At 39.7% G+C, this 24209-nt stretch overlaps 1 long non-coding RNA gene across 1 annotated transcript in view; it reads left to right on the top strand.

The window, feature by feature from the left end:
• Positions 1-24209, top strand: part of LOC127486441 (uncharacterized) — a 303313-nt gene that overhangs the window by 21084 nt on the left and 258020 nt on the right. The window contains exon 2 of the long non-coding RNA XR_007913142.2: positions 7324-7490. This is a non-coding gene — a long non-coding RNA (uncharacterized lncRNA). The remainder of the gene's footprint in view (positions 1-7323; positions 7491-24209) is intronic.

Here is a 24209-nt window from a genome sequence, read left to right as displayed (position 1 = left end):
TGCAATGGTGTTTGGAGGTGAAGCCTTTGGGAGATGATTGGATTGGGTCACTAGGATTAAGTCCTCATGACTGATCCTGGTGGCTTTGTAAAGGTAGAGACAGACATAGGTAGATATATGTGCTCCCTGTCTCTTGCCATGTGATATCCTGTGCCACCTCAGGACTCTGACAGCAGCAACACAATTAGTGGGGGCCCACCTGACCTTGGATAATAAACTTCCAGAACTGTGAGCAAGAATCAGCCTCTTTCCTTTATAATGTGGCCTGCCTCAGCAATTTCATTATAGCGTGAAATGCTGACTAATAGTGGTCTCATAAAGATACTCGAGAGAACTCTCTTGTCCCTTCTTTCATGTGAGAACACAGTGAAGAACCAGAAATCAGGCCCTTGCTACCAAATCTGCTGGCAACTTGATCTTGGACCTCTAGCCTCCAGAGCTACAAGAAATTATTTTTGTTGTTTAAGCTGCTACTTAGTCTATAGTATCTTGTTATGTACGTATGCCTTCAACCTTGCGTGCTTAAATCTTACCAATCTTTCAAAACCAGCTCATATGCTACCTTCTCAAAAACATCTCATGTTTTCTGTGTTCAAGCACCTGTGAATTTTTATTTTTTTGTCAGAATACATTAATCAGTTCCATGCTAAGCTAAAAATTCATAGGTAAGCTCAACTTATAGCTTCCATACCACTTAGGATGGTGTATTGTCTGTGATAAGTGTTTTACACTTGTTTGTTGAATTGCTAAATGCTTGCAGAGAAAAAGGCTATCTGTTGAAAGGATTTAGAACACAAAGATATGCAACAAGACAGTGAAAATCTGGAAAAGTAGGTTTAACACTCTGCCCATCAAAATATTTGCCCATTAGAGCTTCTTAAGTGTCTCATTCTTGCAATGTTTGAAGGAGGAGATCAGCTCTCTTCATGGTGATTTTATTTGCTTTAATATTTGTTTTCGTCATTGCCAAGGCAAAGTGGATCTCTATTAGATTTACTTCCTAATAACAAAGCCCTTCCCTTCCTCATTGCTGGTTTGTTATTATACAATCAGAAACTCTCTAAACTTCAAATGATCCAAAACGAAGGAGGCAGGAAAGAGGAGCAGGAGCAGACTAAAAAGTCTTTGTTATGATTTTCAAGAAGCTTTTTCTCTTGATGTGTAGCAACATACACAAAATGATTACAATCCCCAGTAAACAAATGCCAGAATTCAGAGCAAAATAAGGCAGATTTGGATTGAAACAAAATCTAGATGAGGTGAATATAGAACATGAAAATATAATCGAAATAAAGGACATATTACCTATGGTTGATGTTGGGAATAGGATATTCAAAATGCATTACTTGTGGGGCAATAACTAGCTCGTGAGTTTATTTGATGAAAATATTTCTGGTGTTGTAGGCAGTCTCTTGGTTTTGTTCATACACACTTCTGAAAGTAGGTATACAGGTGTGTGTTAACCTCATATGTTTGAAAGATACAGATATTCATGAGATAATGGGACCTGTATTCCAGGGAGCTAAGTTCATTAGATACTAAGTTGAAATGAAGATTTGTTTTTTGGGTGTGTGTGAGGATTTCTGTCTTCATTTTGATTGCAATGTGTTTCTATTTAGTTTCTTAGACTGTGTCAAGACTTCTGTTTTTCCAATTTCTCTTCATTTTTATTAAAAATAAGGACAAAATATATTAAATCAGTGGTTTTGGAAAAAAAAAAGCAATAGAACTGTCTTCAAGTATAGTCTTTCCAGAATTCCATTTTGTAAAGCACACAGAAATAGAGCAGCCTTGACAAAAATGAAAAAAGGACACAAAAATTTCACAGGCACCTCGACACCTTACTCTTCCCATCCTGCATAAAGAATTTTCCAATCTTATATTAATATTTATGCATTATGCACTCTTGTGCAGCCCAAGATGGCAGTGCTGTCAGAAAGGAACATTGTGGGTACTACTATTAAATAATTTACAATATTCATTTGTCACCTCATAGAGGAGTCTTTCTTGGGTCTATGAAAGGCAATGTATGGTATCAACATCTGATGTATGAATGGGCAGGTGTCTGAAAGCAGAAATTATGAAAATGAGTGATTTACCTACATTTCACTGGTCCAGCACTGCAGGTATAAGGGCAGCCCTCAGAAAGCTCTGTCCTGGTCCCTGCTCCAACCCCTTGTCTTTCCCCTCACCTGTTTTTGCCTGTAAGATCTCATTCCTTTGCCCAGCCATCTCTGACTACCTAAGCTGTTTTTTAGGTATGGAATGAAGAGACTGATTTTTGAAGTATTTGCAGTTCTTAAGGCTCAAATGTGATCCTGCATAATTCCTCATATTACAATTGCTGTCATGTCAGGTGTTTCCTCAAGTCTTTACTCTGTTCATTCAGAAAATTAGTTCTTTGTTCATGCCCTTTAGTTTTTTATCCCATATATATTTACTGAATGTTTGCTACAGGTAAGATGCTATGAGGAATGTAGGGCCTTCTCCTGCTCTTTCAAAAACCTATAAAATGGTACCTCCTCTATGACCTTCCCCTGCCTTTATCATGTAAATTTAGGCTCCTGCCTCTGACTTGGGTTTGGATATAACTAAAGGCCAGCATTTATTGCAAGCAACAAGGTAGCTGTTTATAGGACTGACTCTTCTACTAGTGCAGGAACTTTTTGAGAACAGGCATGCTGTGGACTAAAGGTTTATATTGCCTTTCCCCACCCAAATTCCTACGTTGAAATCCTCTGCTCCAGTGTGACAGTGGTAGAAGCGGACTCTGAGAGTGATGAGGTCTTTAGAGTGGAGCCCTGTGAATAAGGTTAGTACCCTTAGAGACAGAAATTTCAGTGCCAGATCTTTGTCTCTGTCCTCATTTGAGGATACCTGAGTAGATGCTCCTCTGAAAACCAGGGAGAGAGCCTTTACCTGAACCCAGCCATGCTACTGCTATAACCTCAGATTTCCAGGCTCCAGAATTGTGAAAAATAAACATCTAGGGCTGGCATGTGGTGCTGTATGTTAAGCTATTGCCTGCCATGCTGGCATACCATATGAACACTGGTTAAGTCCTGGTTGCTCTGCTTCTAATCCTGCTCCTTGCTAATGTGCCTGGGAAAGCAGAGGAAGTTGACCCAAATACTTGGGGCTTGGGCCCTTGCACCCTTGTGGGAGACCTGGATGGAGTTCTAGGCTCCTGGCTTTGGCCAGGCCCAACTCTGGCCATTGTGATCATTTGGGTAGTGAGCCAATGAAAGGAAGATCTTTTTCTCTGTCTCTTCTTTTAACTCAGCCTTTCACATAAATAAAAAAATCTTTTGAAAAAGAAAAAAAATAAACATCTTATTAAAACCACCCAGTTCCTGATGTTCTATTTTAGCAGCCCACATGGATAAGACAAGGGGCTTGCCCTAATTTTGTCTCACTTATCAGAGTATAATTTATATACATTAGGCCATCTACATTTGGAAGAGAGGAAGTAAAGAAAGAAGGATGGTAGGGAGAGACAAAGGAGACTTTGTGTGGTGGACACATCCTAAGGTGGCCTTCAATGAGTCACACTCTTGTAGATTCTTCCCCTTGAGTGTGAATGAAACCTATGACTTGCTTCTAGCCAAAAGAATATGGAAGAAGAGATGTGAAAGTCACTCCTAAGACACTGTCTTAGCAGATAGGAGTGAGAGACACTCCTTCTGGTTTTGAAGAAGTCATTGACCAATATATGGGAAAGAATTTGAAGGCTACATGTTGCAGTGAACTGAGAGTGGTCTTTAGCTGTCTGTAAGCAAGAAAACACAAATCCCAGTCATACACATGTTAGGTCATGACTTCTGCCAGCAAGCCAAGTGGACTTGAAGGTGGGTTCTTCCCAGTGACACCTCGAGATAAGGATGCAGCTCAGCTGACAACTGGATCACAGTCTTTGAGACCCTGTGTAGGGAACCATGTTAAGCCGTGCCTGGGTTCCTGACCCACAGCCACTAAGCTGATGATTGTAAATTGTTCTAAGATATAAAGCTTGCAGATTTTTTTGATTTGTTTTGTTTTTGCTGTGACTACAGAATAGGCCAGTGGAGTTCAGAGTAGGGGACAGAGAAACATTCATTTCTCCCCATCTGAACAGGGCTTCTAACATTCTCCTATGAGGGCAAGATAGACCCTCACCATAGTCACTCTTTATCTCCTTACGTTTATGAAGTAGAGGACCAGGGAGGAAGAAAGGAGTCTCCGGAGTTGTTTTGATGGAGAGTGTTAAGTGAGAAGGGATTTCCTCAACCCTTCTTCCCTCAAAGTCAAGTGATCGGGACTACTGCAAAGGACCTTGTAAGATGGGACCAGCCACAGGAAGTGGTGATCGTCATCTTAGTTCTTAGTTGCATGCACACTTAGGTCATGCAGCTGCCTCTTGAATAGACAGGAGAATGGCACTGAAACAGCAAAGCTTAAGAAAAGCTGCACTCAGCACTGTCATCATTTGGTTTCCTTGGAGGCTAAGAGAAGGGGATGCCACCCACAATGGGGCTCAGTCAGGTTGTCTTGGTTTGAGTGGGAGAACTGCAATGCCCATAGGACTAGTGGGAGGCTTAAGAGATTGGTGAAAGCTTCCCAGGGAAGGGACCTGTCTTTGTCTTCTGCAGCTGTAACAAAATACCACAGACTGGGTACATTGCCAAGAGCAGAAATTGGTTTGCCTCATGGTTCCAGAGGCTAGGAAGACCAAAGGCATGATGTTGGCATCTGGTGAGAATCTTCTTGCTGTGTCATAACATAGCAGAAGGGCAAGTGAGCGCACATGCAAGACAAACAGAAGGATGGGGGCCAACTTATTGAGCCCATTCTCTGAAAAACTAACCCACTCCCATGGAAGCAGAGTTAATTGATTCACAAGGGTGGTGTCTCATGACCTACTTACCTCTTACAGGCCTTGCCTCTGGTTGCTATTTTATTAGCAATGACATTTCAACATGAGTAACGGAGGAGAAAACCAAGCCAAGCCAACAACACCCCGGAAGAAGCCACTCTGGAAAGTCTACATTTAGATGGGAGGATTTTAGAAAGGGCAACAGTGTTCCAAAGCAGCAAATAGAGAGAATTCAGCCATATCTGGTTGAGTAAGAGACCTTTGCCCATTTCCTATTCCCCTGTACCTCTTCTCTATCCCTGACTATTGAAAAACTAACAGCCTATCTATTTGTTTATTGCATACTATTTCTATTTATTTATTTATTTAAAAGTCAGAGTTATACACAAAGAGGAGAGACAGAGAGAAAAAGAGAAGTCTTCAATCCGCTGGTTCATTCCCCAGTTGGCCACAGCAGCTAGAGCTGTGCTGATCCAAAGCTGGGAGCGAGGAGCTTCTTTTGGGTCTCCCACACAGGTGCAGGGGCCGAAGGACTTGGGCCAACTTCTGTTTTCCCAGGCCATAGCAGAGAGCTGGATCAGAAATGTAGCAGCTGGGACTCAAACTGGTGCCCATATGGGATGCTGGCACTACAGGCAGTGGCTTTACCCACTATGCCACAGTGCCGGCCCCACAACCTATCTTGGGATAGGAGGACGAGAAGGACCTGGAAACTTAGACCAAATTTTTTTACTTAAATGATCTCAAACCACATGTATAACCCATGAGACAGAGAGGACTAACTTTGTATCAGAGATGAAGTTGGGATTTTAAAATAGAAAGGACTTCTAACACCTAAAAGTAACCATAAGCTTATTTATTCTACCTAAGTGTCATCAAGGGTTGGAAGAGAGGCATTTGACAAATTCTTGTTGAAAGAAGTGATTGGAAAAGAGAATAATGGTTTGGTGTATATGACGCTGTTAAGACTCCCTAATACATTTAGGTTTTGAGTTCACAGGTGAGTAGGGGAGATATAATAAGGTCAGAAATAACTTAGCAAATGTTAGAAAGGCTGAGAATAAATGCACTATATAAAGTGCTCTTGAAATTCAAAGAAGAGACAGACTTATCTGATTGAGGGACAAAGGAAGGAATCACGTGTTGTCTATAAATTTTCTTTAATGTCATCTCAACAATTATGATATGTGTTTGAAAGCAAAAAATTCTCCATGGCTAACATCCCAGAATCATAAAAGATGTTGGGCTATCTTTGTTTCATTTATTTTATATATTGATGGATTTTTACACGATAGGACTCTGCACAATTGGCTGGATACCAAGCTAAAATTCTTGAGTTATGGGCTAGCTTTGCTTCCACTGTTAAGAAATGGCCATTTAAAGGAGCAGCTTAAACTGTTTTTTTCTACTTTCCTTTTTCTCTCAAGTAAGATCTCATTGAGGAAGGAAAAATCAGAAAAATGTTTTTGATGTGATGGTAATACAAAATAATCATGAAGTCAATCCTTTTCTGAAAGCCGTGTTTTAATGTGGGACCCTAGAAAATAAGGAAATATGAATCAAAGTGGTATAGAAAATTGAAGTTGACAAGGATATTAGAGTTTATTTAACACAACCTAACTAAAGTGGAACAGAGAAATTCAGAGGAGGGATGGATTTTTGTGTTCCTCAGGATTTGACAGGAGGAGTAGAGATGACTGAGGTTCTGTCTTGGGCAGGTATGTGGGTAGTGATTTCATCATGGAGTCAGAAAACACAGGAAAAAGTGACAAATTTGGAAGAAAATTGTTGCACTTTGTTTTGAACTGTTAACAGTTTGCTGAAATCATAAGAGACCTGTTCATGGGCTCAGTAGCCATCTTCCAAGCCCATAGATGTTGACGAGATGGTTTAGTCTTGGTGGATTTTTCTGCTTGTCAAGTCCAATAGCAGATTACCATAGAAGGTGCGTTGGCATAATGAACATGCATATGGGCACATTTCTGTATGCATTCATTCAATAGCATTTACTGTGTACCTAGTATGTGCCAGAAACTCTTCTGGTGCTAGGGAATCCAGCCCTCATGCACCTTCCATTTGCATGAGGGCATCAGGTTATCAACAAATAAATGATATAGGGAAATAGGCTACACTCAGTTTCATGCAGAGATGATAAAAGTCATTGGGGTAGAGAGTGAGGGATGGGGCAGTATGGACTTAGATGCTATGGTTGTCATGTCTGCTTTCAATAGCCATTCTTTTCCCAGGCTTGAACTTTTCTTCTTGTGCTGGCTGTCACAGCTTCAATTTTCTTTGAGTGCTGACCCTCTGGTCAGCTCAGGGAATGTGACTCTCCCATTAATCCCTCAGCAACATCGAACCTGGTGATCTCCTCCTTTTCAGCCTTTAATTTAGGCACATTAGTTACTAGCCAATGAAATGAGGGAGTTGGCTGTTGTGGTTTCTCTAGTGAACGTTTTTCTTGCTAATAGGAGGAAAGAGCTGCATGCAAAGAAATGCCTGTCGTCTTCACTGGTCACCACAGTGTCCTCTGGTGAAGTCTGTAACAGTTGCAGTCACCTTTTGACCACTATTGATCAACTATTGAAGACAACAAAGTAGAAATCTGGAAAGGACCTGGTCTTGTTGAGGATCCAAGGTAAGTAAAGAGCTGGTGGGAAGGGAACATTCCATGCAGTGGGGACAGTAAATGTAGGGGTCCTGGTGTTTGAGGAAAAGAGAGAAGGGGAGTGATGGAGACCTAAGTGGAAGTGAGACCAGAGAGCTAAGACCTTACCCACCCAGGAAAGGGGTTTAGATTTGGATCTAAATGCCATAGAATTTGCTGGAGGGGCAGTTCCTTTTTTTTTTAAATTTCCTAACTTCCCACATGCAGCACATAATTGAACTAAATTTTAGCTCAGAGGGTTTTAGTTTGATCAAAGTAATCCCAATGTTAAAACAATCACTTGAAAGTGAATCTATTTCTCCAGTGCTTCAGTGTTGAGATGAGACCTTCTCCTTGGCAACAGGCAAAGGGTTTCTCACCATCCTTCTATCACATACAACTTCAGAAGCCAACTTTACAGGTAAAGAAAGTCAGGAACATGTGCAAAGCTTCAGAGATGACGATTCTTAATTAGCTGCATCAAATGACTCTTGGCATTCTTAATTTTCACCTTTTTGTAACAATTCAATTCATTCCAAGGTTTTACCAGAGTAGACAGGCATGAAATGAATTTTCCATGGTAGGTTACCAATGGCAGAGAAATTGCAAGGGTTGAAATGGCTGGAAGAAATCATATGTGTGCTGGCTCTTACTTTTCCCTAAACTCTGTGAATTCTGTCAACATTAATCCTGTGAAATATGTAGGCTGCCTTCCTTGGGAGAAATGAGCAGTTTTATTTCCTCTAAGCCTTGTTTGTATCCCATCCTTTCCTTAAGCCCCACTCTCACGAGAGGATCGGCTGTAGCAGGCATGTAGAGGAGTGGATGAGAATCAAGAATCAGGATGTCTGAGTGCTAATCTGTTCTGGATGTGTGAAAAAGATAGCAAGGAGGGTTTGGTCGACTGTAAGTTTTTGTCATTCAATTGTGTGGTCAGGCTGCCGTTGTCCAATGTGATAAGCTTTCTCCCCTGTCATACCCTGGTATCTGCCAGCCATGTGTTACCATTTTCACTCTTCTGAAAAAGCCACACTACTTTCTCCCATTGAGGTCCTCTTAAAAGCTTTACTAGGCATAACCGATAGACAAAACAATTCAATATATAATGCAAGAATTTTAATGAGTTTTGACATATGTATAAATATCATCACCACAATCAAGTTATTAAAAGTATCTATCACCTCCAAACATTTTTTTGGTGTTTTTTTTTGTTATGATTTTTGTGATCAGAGCACTTAGCATGAGCTCTAACCTCTTGTATGTTAAAATGTAAAATATCATATTGATTACTATAGGGTCTGGCTATAGTTTATCAGTTCTAAGAACTCACTTTGAAATTTACTCCTCATTGTGGCCATGATGTTTAGAGAAGGGACCCCTAGGAAGTAATGGTGAGTAGATAAAGTCACAAGGGTGGGTCCCATAAGGTTAGATATGGGTGGCTTTATGAGAAAAAGGAGACAGAGCAGAGCATCCATGCTCAAGCTTCCTCTCTCCAACCATGAGATGCCTGCACCATCTCAGGACTCCAGCAAAAAGGACATCACCACCAGATGTAGCCCTTCTACCTTCAACCAGCCCTGTGAGTCCAAATCACCTCTTTTATTTATAACGTTCTTAAGCTGTGGTTGTGTTATTAGCAATAGAAAAAGGCTGAGACAGGTACTATACTGTACAACAGACCTCTGGAACTTATTCACCTTACATAACTGAATGATTTACATCCACTGAACAAAAATTTCGCATTTTGTCTTCCTCCTAAAACCATCACTATTCTGTTCCGTGTTTCTATGGGTTTGGATAAATAGATACCTCATATAATTATAATCATGTAATCCTTCAGGTTCATCCGTGATATCACAAATAGTAGTATTTTGTTCTTTTTTAAGACTGAATAGTATTCCCTTGTATGTTTATGTCACCTTTATCTATTCACCGCTGGTTGGTATTGGGGCTGTTTCCATATCTTGGCTATTGTGAATAATGCTGCAATGAACATGGGAGTGCAAATATTTTCCATTGGTCCTTTAAAAATTTTGTATTTTTAACTGATACATAAATGTTGTACATATTTATAGGTACTATGTGATATTTCAATGCATGTATACATTATATAATACCCCAAACAGAGTAAAGATAGCTATCTCCTCAAACATTTATCATTTTATGGGGAACATAATGAAAATCCTTTCTTCTAGATTTTAAAGAAACATATACAATATATCATCATTATTTGTAGTTACAATATTGAGTGATAGAAGCCCAGAAAGTCTTACTCCTGTCTAAATGTAACTTAGTGCCCATTGATAACCTTTTCCTATCCTACTCCTTGTCTAGGAACCACTGTTATACTCTAGAATTCTATGAGGTCAGCTTTTTTGGATTCTGTAATGATTGAGATGATGAGGTACCTGTCTTTCTGTGCTTGGCTTATTTCACTTAACACAGTGGCCTCCAGTTCAATCCACATGGTTGAAATGACAAGATTAGTATGGCAATTATGGAAAGACACTAATTCTAGAGCTACAATATGATCTGGCAATCCCACTACTGTGTGTATAACCAAGGGAAATGAAATAGTCTGCTCTCTCATGTTTATTGCAGCTCTGTTTACAGTAGCTAAGACACGGAAACAACCCAGTGTCTATCCACTGATGAATGGGTAAAGAAAATGTGATACATAATGGAATACTGCTCAGTCACAGAGGTTTTTGAAACGTACCATTCCTTTGTCCTGGAATGTCTTTATTCCACGTCTCTGTCCTTGAAAAACCAAAGCTTTCTCTTTTAATCTCTTTGTGTTGGGCATTAACATTGTGAACCTTCTCAGATTCTCTCCACTACTATTGCACAGTAGATAACACTACTGCTTCCTTTTCTAGCCCCCTTAGGAACTGCCTGACCTGCTCAGTGTCCACATTGGAGTTCTGAGGCTGTAATGCCCTCATCCTGACATACCAAGCTCCTCTGCCTGCAGACTTTTAAGGCAGGAACCTAAAACTCTACTATGGGATATGGCATCAGGATCCCTGAATAGCTACTTAGAGGCTGGAAGACACAACCTAAATTATCAGATAATCTACTTGCTATGAAGTGATTCTTCACCAATAGGAATCAAAAGATGAGAGGGGAAGTAGGTTCATAAAGTCCAGCTCCTTTTGTAGCTTTTTGAATTGCACTGAGGTGCAGTTTCTCTTTGCAAATGTTCCAGAAGAATCTTGTGCAATAAGTAAACATCTGTCTTGAGTTGCAAGGTGCATGGTTTTGTTGTTTATTGTGGAGTGGTAGATATCACATTGCATTGTGCTGCTTAGATCTTTCCATGCCTCATTTTGCCTGCTGTCCTTACCTTCGGCACCCTGGACTTTCACCTCCTAAATAAAGTGACAGTGGTTTAATTCTTAGCTCAGGCTAGGCTTTCTAGAGACTGCAGGCTAGACTTTGACTACTTCTCTTTGAACATTATCCATAAACTTAATGCTCTCCACTTCTCCACATAGTTAGTCACCTTGCTGTAGTCTCATGGGAATTTATGAGGTGAATGTTTATCAAGTGTCAGTTGTGTTTTTTTCCAATTCTGTGTATTTAGTTTTCACTTATTGTAATTCCATAATGTAGTTTAATGTTAAACCAGAAAATCATAGATGTAATGTCAGAGTGATAATACTATGAAAACTTTGTTAGATATTTGTATTTAAAGAAATATTGCTAAAAGGGAACTATAGTTGAAAAGATAAATGTAAGATTTGGAGGAAGATTATAATAATCTAGAAGGGTTCTGTAATCATAGTTTTCCAAGTATTTTTAAATTCTCGTTCTACTTTAAGGAACCTGAAACTAATGATTAGAGCTGATATATTATTGATGTGGTTTAGGCAAGAAAGAATACACAGGATGTCAATCGGGGGACCAGCAGTTACAGGCAAGGCCTTGACTCTACACTGAATGATTGACAACACTAAAAGCTCTTCAGCAATTGATGGATGGCTTGAATATAGGAGAAAGCCATGGTACCCAGGTACAAGGCCTGGGAAGACAGAAATTACCTACTGATCAATCTGCTGCTTAAAAACTAACAGAGAAGTGAAAGTCACTTATCAATCAGGAGAATTTGATTAGGAAATAGCCCTCCAATAGAGCTGAGACCATTCTACACTATAAGATATTTTTCAGAAAAGCATGGTGCAAAATGTAAAGAAAGTGCTATCAGCAGGCACAAACTTCAAGCAAAGATTTCAAGCAGCTGCCTCTAGAAATACAGGTGGAATCTGAATTTTGATGTTTTATTGTTTGCAGAAGACAAAGTCTCTAAGATTTAGAAGATAAAAATTATTTACTTTTACCAGATAAGTACTCTTCATAAAAATCAGCATAAAATTGTTTTGAATTATTCTATAAATTGACTTTTCTCATAAATTTACACATTCTGTGAAAAAACATTTGAAGAAAATAGTCATCTGAAAAGCTTACACTGTCTTTATCAATGTTTTTCAAATTGTGGATTTTGACTCTTGGTGGGTCATGTGTTAAATTTACTGAGTTGGGAAAAAGTATTTTCAAAAATGACATGAAGAATAAGCCAACACATAAAATATCAGTATGCATTGTGTTGGACAGGAATTTCATGAAAAGCATTTTATTATACATATGTGTATGTGTGTGATGTGTGTATATGTGATATAAACCAACAGTAGTGTAAAATTTCTCTCGTGTTTCTGGCAACAACTTTGAAGACCTTTGGTTTAGGATAATGCTTCTTCAGGTTTTGGTTATGAATAATGTAGAGAAAGTGATTTAAACAAATGCCAGGTTTTTATAGCAGAGTGTTACTTCCTCGTTCCAAGTTATGGATCAAGAGACTACAAAATGTTTTAAAAATAATTTTAGAATTTCATTTTAGGAAATCCACAAGACAAGGATGTATTGGTTCTACACCACCATTAGAAATCACTAGAATTAAAAGCTTTTTTCTTTTTCATGTAACATTCGTTGGGAAGTGAAATTCCCAGTTTGACATTACTAAACTTTAGAGAAAAGAAAATGTTCCCAGAGGTTGACAACATTGGAAAAATTCCGAGATACGAGAGAATAATTAAGAAGATTGTTTTGTATCTGATCCCTGACAAATTGGAGTTCCCAAAGACTTACTGAAAGATGATATGCTCAGATGCTTCTAACAATGGACTAATGATTCCTATTTATTGTGACACATACTGAGGATAAGGGACAAAATCACTCAGGCACAACAGAAACTGATAAACCAAAAACTGAACAAGAGAAGGAAATGGAAGTATTGAGCCTAGAGCACAAATTACCTCATTCAGAACAAAAGTTTCCCTAGAAATAGTTTTGTTTTATGGAATTTGTAGCCAGTGATGTTGTGACATACAAGAAGTATACTAGTTTCAAAAGTCTGCTACACAAATTGTTTTATCCTAAACTACTTTCAAATATTCATTCTATTAAATGAATATTTATAATTTTTAAATGAAAGTGAAATATTTAAAGATGTGTAATATTTTATGATTCTATGCCTTAAGCAACTCTCCATTTGCCTGATCTATATTGATCTTTTAAAAAAGACTTATGTATATAATGTATTTGAGAATCAGAGACAGAGAGAGAGGGAGATCTTCCATTAGTTGGTTTACTTTCCAAATACCTGTAACATACAGGACAGGGACAGGCCAAAGCCAGGGACCAGAAACTCCATCTGGGTCTCCCACATGGGTGGCAGGAACTCAAGTATCTGTAACCTTCCAGGGTTTGCCTTAGCAGGGAGTTGGAGTGGAAGCATAGACAGGATTTGATACCAGGCCCTCCCACCTAGAATATAGATTTCCCAAGCAGTGGCTTAGCCAACTGTGCTGATCTTGATGGTTTGTCCAAGAAGACTTTTACTGTCATTCTGGCCTTCTTGCTGTTTGTATTCCTGTTTTTCATGCTAAATCCTAGTTCAGGATTCAGACCTCTTGCATCTTACACTTGTTCTTCAGCGTCCCACTAATGAGACTGTGGCTATGCAGTTTAGTCTCTCTGAGCCTGATTCTCTCTTTGGAAGACTGGGGCTGGGATATTATCCAAACTGGACTAAAATGTGGGGAATACATGTAAAGTCCTGATTGCAATGTGAGGCGCACAGCAAAGACTTAGTAAAGGATAGTTTTCCTCACCCACATGTCTCAAATTTACCATAAATACTATTGGTATGGTCTTTTACCATTTAAAATATTTTTTTAGTATGTTTCACATTGCCTGGCATAGGTTAAAAATCATTGTCAATGCTCCCAAAATCTTCAGGAATTTTCTCAGGATAGTAGTGGTTAAAATCATTAATATTAGTTTATATTTTGATGCATGTTATAGCTTTCACATTGGATGAGAGTGGCAAAATAGTTCTGATTTTTTTCCAGTTCCCTACATAGTTCAGGATTAGAAAGTTCAAGGAGGTTCAATGGGTCACCCAAGGTCACTCTGCTCCTACTGGGGAGAAGGGCATGACCCCTGCTCTCTTGCTACCAGGCCTGCTTCTTTCCAGCCACTGCTTTCACAGGCACAGTTTTCACAGAGCCCTGTGTGATCCAATAGCACACCGCCTGCTATAGCAGCTGTCTGTAAGAACTCAGAAACGAGTCCAACTTGGAAGCATCTCATTATCACTCTGAAGCATTACCCTGACTGCATTTTAAGTTGTATAATTTTTCTGGGTCTGATTCTTAGATGGATGCTGGTTATTGGCAAGTACTGTATTTCATTTGGTAGGAATTTTCCTCATAACATGATTCAGTCTATATGAAAAGACTGGAGAAGAAAGGAAAGGAAAGAAAAGGGAAGGGAAGGAAAACCTTTCAAATAAAAAACTGCCTTGCTATTTGACTTATAAAAATAATGCTACAGTTCAGTAAGTTCATTACCTAGTACCTCAAGACCCAAAGATTGATGCTGTCTGAACTCTGATTTGTATCTTTTGAGTTCCAGGAATCACCTTGTCTCTTTTATAGCCGCAGCTGAAATACATTACTAGGCTTCTCTTACTATCCATATAGGAAGGTGCTTCAAAAAGTTCACACACACACACACACACACACACACATGGAATTCAGTAGGTTGGACTCATCAAAATTACTGGGGAATTTGCAAGTTTTTCTAATATTTGGTACTTTTGTCTTAATGTATATCTAGTCCCACTTAAGTTTTCTACACTCCTGGCTGGGGTCAAATCATTATGTATTCTTGCTGCAAAATTTGTTTTCTTTGGCCTTCCTAGATTTAAAGAGCTTAACTTTATTCCTTTTCATGCTTATTTTTACCTTTGACAGACTAAAATTTCATCTAGAAACAACTTGCTAGTGTCTTCATAGAATTCATGGTTGTAGAGAAGAGCAAATTGATTCACTAAAGTGCTTTTGGAAAGTGTGTTTGTGTGTTTCTATTTTCTATTCCCATTTCTGTTCCTGTTTGCCACTGTCCAAGATGCAAGTATGTTCTTTCTTTCTCAAACTAAAGCATGTATCCAAGTGGACTCGTGTTTGAATCTTCAGTTTCTTTTTCATCTTGTGCATTTTCAGGGCTCTAGAAGAACTGATATTTCTGGGAACAAATTTCTCATGCCCTTCCTGTGTTTCACGGTGGCCTTATTCCTTATTAATGTCCTGGAAGAATCCCTCACATATAGCTGAACTGGGGGAATGGTGAGGGGAAGTTGAGATCAAGTTAAATATCAGAAGGTAGGAGCAAGGAGTAGGGGATTTGGAAAAGATGACTTCTCTCAATACCACATGGTAGTATGACACAAAGAAGCCAATGAATAGGACTGAACTGGAGTCTTTAAAAAGAGAGGGAGCTAGAGGGGCCAGCACTGCGGCACAGTGGATAAAGCTGCCGCCTGCAGTGCCGACATCCCATATGGGATGTGTCCTGGCTGCTCCACTTCTGATCCAGCTCTCTGCTATGGCCTGGGAAAGTAGTAGAAGATGGCCCAAGTTCTTGAGCCCCTGCACCTGCATGGGAGACCCAGAAGAAGCTCTTGGCTCCTGGCTCCTGTCTTTGGATCAGTGCAGCTCCAGCCATTGTAGCCAATTGGGAAGGGAACCAGCAGATGGAAGATCTCTCTCTCTCTCTGCCTCTCCTTCTCTCTCTGTGTAACTCTTTCAAACAAATAAATCTTTTTTTTTTTTTTAAAGAGGGAGGTAGAGTTTAGTTGACAATCTTAACTTTCTAGAATTAAACTCCCCCCAAGTTAAGTAATTAGGCAGCTTAGGGGAATGAAACCATTTGGCTTTCTCTTCTCTCCACTGAAATTTATGAACTAACACGTGTCTTGAAAGCACCAAGCAGTCTTTTCTGGCATTTTAAATGGAGCTATTTAAATGAGCAGTTGTAGATGCTAACTACTGTGTTTTTGGACACATAGTGCCTTATTTGTGGATATTAACATGAAATACTTTTACAGTTTTCTGGGGCACATAGTGGTATTTTAACACATATACAATGTGTACTAATCAAACTGGGTTATCAGTTTTTCCACTTACCATTTCTTAATGTTCAGAACCTTCAGTCTCTCCTAGTCTCTCATAATATACATGTTGTGAATATCACATAATCTAGTAACCCCACTTTGCTGTGCAACCAAAGAACATGTTCCTTCTACTAACCATACAACATCTTTGAACATCCTCCAGTGTTTAGAGACTTTCCATCGAGAGAGCCCACTATGACTAAGGTGAAAACCCTAAGTCTCATGCCCGGTCTCTCTAACAGCTGAAGTACAGGCATGTGAGCAGGAATCTATTGAAAATAATGATACAAAATGTGGGGTCCCAAAAGCCATGCTGTTAGCAAGGCATAGCTAGCCACAGGATCCAGGGGCTGTGGGGGCAGAGTCCTCTGCTGTCTCCAGGCTGGAGGTCAGTTATGCAAACGACAGTGCTCTCCAAGCTGGGCAGTGACGGCTTCTTCACTGTGCCGTGCTATGAGACTGTTCCTATGTCTCCTTTACTCTTGGGTTCCAGATCCATGAGAATGGAGCTGGTAACAACCTTGCCAGATCCCTGCAAGCATCAAACAGTACTATATGTGAAAAAACCTGCATTTGTTCTCACTAATTATGCTGCATGTCAGTTTGCTTCTTTCCTTTCCCTATAATTCTCTTTCATTTCTCTCTCAGAGGCCATGTGCTACTTGTCTCACCAATTTTAGGGCCCTTAACTGACCAGACGAGATTCTATCAGATATAAGTGCCCAGTTCTGTGGTCACACTAAGGAAGGGCATGACACCCCAGCTGACGGGTAGGAGAGAAAGGAGAAGGGCTGCTGGGCAGAAGCAGCTGCAAGAGCAAAGATAGCACAAGGGAAAGGAACACAAGCACAAGATGTTGGTCCAGGGAGCTGCAAATGGGCTTGCCTTTATGTTCCCGTAGCGTTTCGATGTGGCAAAAGCATAAGCATTGACATGCGACGTTGTTTACAATGTGCTATTAATTGATAAAAATAGGTTACAGAGCAGCAAATGCAATGTGAAGCCATTTTGGCCTGATGTATAGGTGTATATGCATGTGAGTAAATATGTGTATTATATATATACACACACACACATACCTATCTACAAATGTACAACATAAAAATCTGAAAAGGGGACATAAATTTTAGCAATATTTTAGATTATGAGAGCACAGTGTTATATTTTTAAAAATCTAAATTGGTTGATTTGTCTTAAACGAACATGCAACATTTGTGTAATAAAGGTTAAATAAGAGAAAACGTTGTGTCACTACAAATACATGACCATTTTATTTTCCCTATTGTCTATGTTTAGACATTAGGTTGTTTACAGTTTTCCCTATTATAAGAAATGCTAGTATTAATCAGGAAAGGTTTTTTCTGTTTTCTTAGAAAAATATCTTTGATGTATTGAATGCATTAGGTTGTCCTTAATTTTTCCTATTAAGATTAAAAGAATTTGGGGAGGGAGGAGCAGGAGAAATTTCTTATCTTCTGGTTCATTCATAAAATGCCCGTGATAACCAGAGCTAGGCCAAAGCCAGGAGCTAGGAACTCAGTCTGGGTCTCCCACATGGGTAGTAGGGGACCAACTACTTGAGCCATCATCTGTTGCTTCCTGGGTTTGCCTTAGTAAGAAGTTGGAATTAGGAGTGAAGCTGAGAGTTGAATCCAGGCATTCTAATTTGGCATGTAGACATCCCAAGAGGCACCTTAATTCCCCTTAAAGATTTTTTAAAATTATTTTTATAAATTATTATTTGAGAAGGAGAGAGGGAAACACAGACAATGAAATTTCTCATTTCCTGGTTTAGTTCCCAAACACTCATAAGAGCTAGGGCTGGGCTAGGGCCAAATTTGGGAACCAGTAACTCAATCCACATGTGGGTGGTAGAAACCCAACTACTTGAGCCACCATAATTGTCTCCCAGGATCTGATACTGCAGAAAGCTGGATTCTTGAGCCTGAACCAGAAATTTATCCCATGTACTACAATGTTTACATAGGCATGTTAAGCACTAGGCTAAATGTCTGACCCTCAAATACATTTTTAGGGAGGGACTTTTTATATGTCCTGTTTTGTACCTGTTTCATCAAATGTCTTGAATTTCCAGAAATGACTTTGGGATATTCATGATGATAGCCAGAGATGAGATTGCAAATGGAAAGCACATGTGGCAAGGCACCCCGCCCCCCACTCTTAAGGAAAGAGAATGTGTAATAAAAACTACAGGTGAAATGCCCACACTGAAAAGTCTCCTTAAAGTCTCAGCCCTTTTACATCTTCTCTCGATCAACAAAACTAAACTAAACTAAACCAGAAAGAATATTTCTTTTTGACACAGTCATTTTGCCAACACATTCCTTTATATTAACAATGGAAAGACCTTAAAATACCCCAACAGATAGCAAAGCCTTAGAGTGCAAGTTTACATGCAGGGTTGGAGATATTCATTAAAATTGTAATTAGACTCACGATTAAATTCATTCACAGTCGAAACTTTGCTTGTAAGTGTTGCGACAGGAAGAAACCTCCAGTCTGAAAATTAGTTCAGCAGTCTGAGCGATTTTAATTATGCAGAGTTGATTATCGCTAGAGAAGGAAACCTTTATGGCAGCAACAGAATGAAGATCTTTTTTTTTCTCTGTCTTTTTGGTTTCCTGAGCTAATATGAGGCACATATTTTGATAACCAAATGTCTCTCTAGGCAAAGAAAATGTGAGGAAATTGCACAAAATCTTACTGAAGGGGACAGCAGAGGTTATTAAATAGTTGCCCGATAGATAAAGCAGTGGTCTCTGTGTGTTTTCATTGTGAGGGGACCGTTATCCTTTGGTTAAGGGAAAGGCAGAGGAAAAAATGGAAGTTTTAAGCATCTGTTGTATGTGTGCACCACCCCTGGTGACAGGCAGCCTCTTGTTCCTGGATACCCTCTCGCATTAACTATTCCTTTTGTATATAAAGGAGCTGGGTATCAGCACAGTGAAGCGATAAGATGTGTCTGATAGACTCTGCACTGCATTTTCATGCAGTGAATGCTCTGCCTGCATTTTTTCTCTCTGTCTCTAGGAGGAGGAAGTCCAAGGGGGCAGCTTTTAGATTGCTCTTCATCACTCAAGTATGTACTCTGACATGTTGTGTGTTTGCTGTGCTGCTGTTACATGTGATCTTGGCAAATGTTGATTCTCCCTCCTCCCCCTTCTCCACCAGGAAATGGCAAGTCTAAAAGAGGCTGAAGGAAACACATTCAAGGCCATTGACCTTGGAGTCCTGATAGCAATGAGCACTTCTATAGAGCTTGTTCCACTTTTCCCTGTAGCCAAAAGTTCAGAGGCTACTGGGCTGCCAAGTACCTGGGTAGAGTGGAAAAGGGCTGGATATGTCATCAGGAAATCAGATTTTGGAGTGTGTTTTTGGTATACCCATTAAGACTCTGCTTGGGATATCTACATCCCATATCAGACTGCCAGGCTTTGAGTCTAAGTTCGCATTCTGATTCCAGCTACTTGTTAATGCACATCCTGGGAGATAGTGGTGATGGCATAAGTAATTGAGTCCCTGCCACATCCACAGGAGATTCAGATCGGGTTCCTGGCTTCAGCCTGGTCCAGCCCTGGTTATTGTGAGCATTTGGGAGTGAACTGGGATCTCTCACTCTGTTTCTCTCTTTGTGTTGTCTCCTTGCCTTTCAACTACATAAAAATAAATAACAAAAAATTTAAAAAAGAAATGAAATCGGTCTGCTCCTATACCTCCTTCTTACCCATTAGCCGTGAGCTTTAGGGAAAGTCACTCTTTTTGGACTTACCTCTCCTCTGTAGAATAAGTGAGATGTGAATGAGTGGATGTGAATTTGCTGGTTTGGAGGCTCTCCTGGCAGTAATGTCCCAGGACTCCAGGATGGTGTCACTGGGCTTTCAGAGCAACCAGACAGGAAGAGCTGCATGGAACCTACCTGCTTCCTCTTCTCCATAGCCCAAAACCCATCCTGGTTGCTCATGCTTTAAAACCTGACAGTGAAAAATGTTAACGAGTAGAAAAGCAGTGCATAATGTAATGAAGACACACATACTCATCATGTAGAAACAACAGTTGTTTGTATTTTTCCATGTAGGTTCAATGTATTTCTTTCTGTACTGAAATTAAAAGCAAATTATAGAGATAATGGTATTTTACTTAGAAATATTTCCACATCTCTAAAAAGTAAAAGCCACTTTCCTATGCAAAAGTCATAATTTTCATGCCTGGTACAATTAACAATAATATCTTCAAGTCATTAAATAATGAGTTCATGCTCAAATTTCTGCAATTGCCCCCAAAATATCATTGTTTCTTAATAGCATACTGTTGTTTTGTCTCTTAAATTTCTTAATCTAACACAGATTCTCTCTTTTTTGTCCAAGACACTGAAATGTAGGGGAATTGAGGCTAATTGTTCAGTAGAAGTTTATGCTTTCTGAATTGTCTGATTGCTTGTTCATGGTGTTAGTTTCCTGATTCTTCCCTAACTCCCGTATGAACTCAAAATTTGGTCAAAATGCTTGATTTGATATGGGACAAACATTTACCATGAACACTTCATGGACAATGCTGTGTTCTTCATGTTTAATCTATTTATGAGGCAAGTAAGTTAGTGACAGCTTGACTCTGGCCCTGCATTTGGCTGATGGGATACTTTGTCTAGTTCTCTATCAACCTTCCATCTAAGGCTTTTAGTATTGTTGCTAATCCCTGCCATCATCAATAATTTCATTAGTAGTTGCAGGGTGATGGTTTAAGATTTATTTATTTGAAAGTCAGAGTTACACAGAGAGAGCAGAGGCAGAGAGACAGAGAGAGGTCTTCCATCCCATGGTTCATTCCCCAATTGGCTGCAATGGCCGGAGCTGCACTGATCTGAAACCGGGAACCAGGAGCTTCTTCAGAGTCTCCCACACGAGTGCAGGGGCCCAAGGACGTGGACCATCTTGTACTGCTATCCCAGGCCATAGCAGAGAGCTGGATCGGAAGTGGAGCAGCTGGGCCTAGAACTGGTGCTCATATGGGATGTCGGCGCTTCAGGCCAGGGCATTAACCTGCTGCGCCACAGGACTGGCCCCTCTTTTGCTTCTTTTACCAGATTTTTCCTTATATTGGCCTTACTTCAGACTATAGAATAGTGATTATTAGCATGTCTGGATTAAGGAATCCCTTTTTAATAAGTCATAACTGTTGAAAAAAAAAAAAAAACAAAGACAAGCCAGCTCATAAAATTTGAAAGATTTTCTCTTCTTAAAAGAATTTCAATAATAAACAGGTAATGAGATGCCTCCAGAATGTTCTGAAAGTACGTATTTTTTTTCAATCAGACTTCTACACGTGATAAAGAATTATCTTCTCCAAAATGAATTTTATCTCCAAACTGAAACCTTAACTGTTGTATCATAGGTATGTTTGTGACATTCTTGAGAGACAAAGGCCAAATGTGTTGACCTCTATAGCCTTTGCTTTTACCTGGACAATGTCTTCTTAGATTCTCTTTATGAGATACAAGTTATAGGGATCTTGCTATGCTCTGCTGCCATGCTCCAAAAAGCTGTGAAAATCTAGAGACAACCAGGGCTTGGGTGTCTGGCCCATGATGATGTCAATTCCAACATTTTAGAGCTTCTGTGTAACAACTAGGAGGGAAGGTAAATTTGGCATGTAGATGGTTAGTTATGAGCATGGCTTCATTTGAACACTTGTTCTGGGAGTCTTGGACTTCAGACTTCTAAATTTTAAGTGGAGGACCCAAATTAAATTCCAAGATGGAACTAATGTGCCCTAAGCATCAGAAGTAAAATAAAAAGTGTTGTACTTGGATAAAATCGGAGGTTCTTTGCTGGGTTGCTACCTATCTGTGGTTTGTGAATTTTTGAGGTGATATACATTGGAGTTGGACAACTAGGTGTTAGGGGTTCCAATTCCAACACAACTCTAATCTTTAACAATTGAGTCACTTATGAACCCGACTGAAGCTTAGTTTTTTCCCTTCCCTTATTTATGGCTGGAGTCTTTTTTGAACAAAAGTTGGAATTCAGAGATGTCTTTGAGTATCTGATGAATGCAGAGATCTGTCCTTGAAATGCCTTGGCACAAGGCATTTCAACTCAAGGAGAATCAGGGGAGAGGGTTTTGGCAGATGCCTGAGTGTGGGGAGGAAAAGGTGATGCTTACATGGAGTCTGCCTCAGAGGCCAGTCTATCTGCCCAGCTTCAGGCTGTATCTAATGCAAGCACCATGGTGGTTACAAGCAAAAGGGGGTGTTTTCAAAATGGTCCTGAAGACTAACCTGTGGTGCCCAGAGATGAAGGGAGACACTTAGTGGTTGGGTTCCACAGGCTTTTCCCACACTTCTGCATGGAGCTCAGCATGGCTGTGGATTGCTAATGATGGCGGAAAACAAAGTCTAATTTGGGAGGTTAGGAGTTGATAAATGTGGGAGCCCCAGAGGTGGGGGCACTTGGCAGGAATATCAGCATTTTCCTGGAGAAAGTTGGTAGAGGCAGGCTGAGGTGAAGTGTCATGGTCAGGTTTCCATGGACAAATCCTCAGGGAGAGCCCATATCTTCAGAAGCTTGGCTGTGAGGTTAGGTAAGAGAACCTCCAGCATTCTAGAGATCTTGTAGACAGTTGCATAGGGTCCTACAGTGTTTGTGTTGTAAGCATTAAGGTTGTCTGTAGTCTATTTGCATTTACAGAGTTGTGTGATGGTCTTGTTAGAGACTGATTAATAGGAACTTGGCCTTCAGCAAAAAGCTACCTTGCAGATTAAACAAAGTAGGGAAAATGTCTAACCCAATACTTGGCACAAAGCAACAGTTGAACAATTGTTAGCTCATTCATGTTTTATTTTTATTCTCATCTCCATGGAGACATAAGAGGTCTTTTTTGAGGTCTAACTCTTCGGGTAAGTATTGCCATTGCTAGGTTCATTGATTTGTTTATTTTACTGAGTTTTCTACCCGAGAACACATTTTAATTTTGCTCCTTTGATTCCTTTTCCCTGTTCATATAAACAATGACAATAATACCGAAAAACATAGGTGGCCTTCCAGTAAAATTCCACAATGCTAAATGGAACTAGTAAAAAATATGTCCAAATTAAAATGATAAGTGTACTCCCATGTTCTTGTCAATGCATAGATATCCAATCTGTATGACTTTCTCTTCTAGTCATGCAAGAGGCAATAATAATTTAGAAGTACTCATGCTCTCTTTGTCTCGCTGTTGACAAAAGGCTTAGGGGATAATATAATACACCTTTGTTGACAACAAACATGAAAAAGCCCTGAAGACATACAAAGCAAGGTCTATAATTTAGTATAATTTTTTTTAGCCTGAATAAATCACATCTGTTGTTTCTTTAGTGTAAAAGAAAGGCAAGGCTGTTCTTGGAATAATATCGTTCATTGGGCCTGTCTCCCAGAGGGCCTTGATGATGTTAGGAAGTAGTGCTCTCTGGGATACAATCAGGTGGAAAATGTTCCTGGCATACTATGGGAAAGGATATTTTCTTGTGGATCTGAATCTAGAAGAACTTCCATTTTGAGGTCCTCTCATCATGGACTTGTATTTGGAAATGAATTCTTGGAAATCTTTCTTCTCACTTCTCAATCAGGTTGACTCCTACTGTCCTTTAAATGAAACTAAATCCCTCCTCACCATCTCCATGGTGTTAGCCATTCATTTCCATGCTACTTCTGCATTCTGTATTTACTTCTGTAAATATACGCTATCTAGGCACACTGTGAAATTTTGTTTACATACCTATATCCTTCACTGGATAATTGGATCCTAAGAGGGCCTGTTCTTTAAAAAAAAAAAAGATTTATTTTATTTATTTGAAAGTTATAGAGAGAAGTAAGAACAGAGAAAGAGAGGTCTTCTATCCAATGGTTCACTCCCTAAATGGCTACAATGGCCGGAGCTAAGCCAATCCGAAGCCAGGATCCAGGAGCTTCTTCTGGGTCTCCCACATGGGTGCAGGACCATCCTCCGCTGTTTTCCCAGGCACATCAGCAGTGAGATGGATTGGAAGTGGAGCATCTGGGACTTGAACAGGCACTCATATTGGATGCCGATGCTTTTGGGCTTTAACCCACTGCACCACAGCGCCAGCCCTGATATAATGTCATCCCCAGAATGTAGATCTACCTCTGCTTTCAGGGTAATTTTCCATAAATGTT

Source organism: Oryctolagus cuniculus, chromosome 2 (assembly GCF_964237555.1).
Source record: "Oryctolagus cuniculus chromosome 2, mOryCun1.1, whole genome shotgun sequence".
In the NCBI taxonomy this organism is placed as follows: Eukaryota; Metazoa; Chordata; class Mammalia; order Lagomorpha; family Leporidae; genus Oryctolagus; species Oryctolagus cuniculus.
Note: the sequence above shows the minus strand (reverse complement) of the source record. Positions and strands in the feature narration are given on the sequence as shown.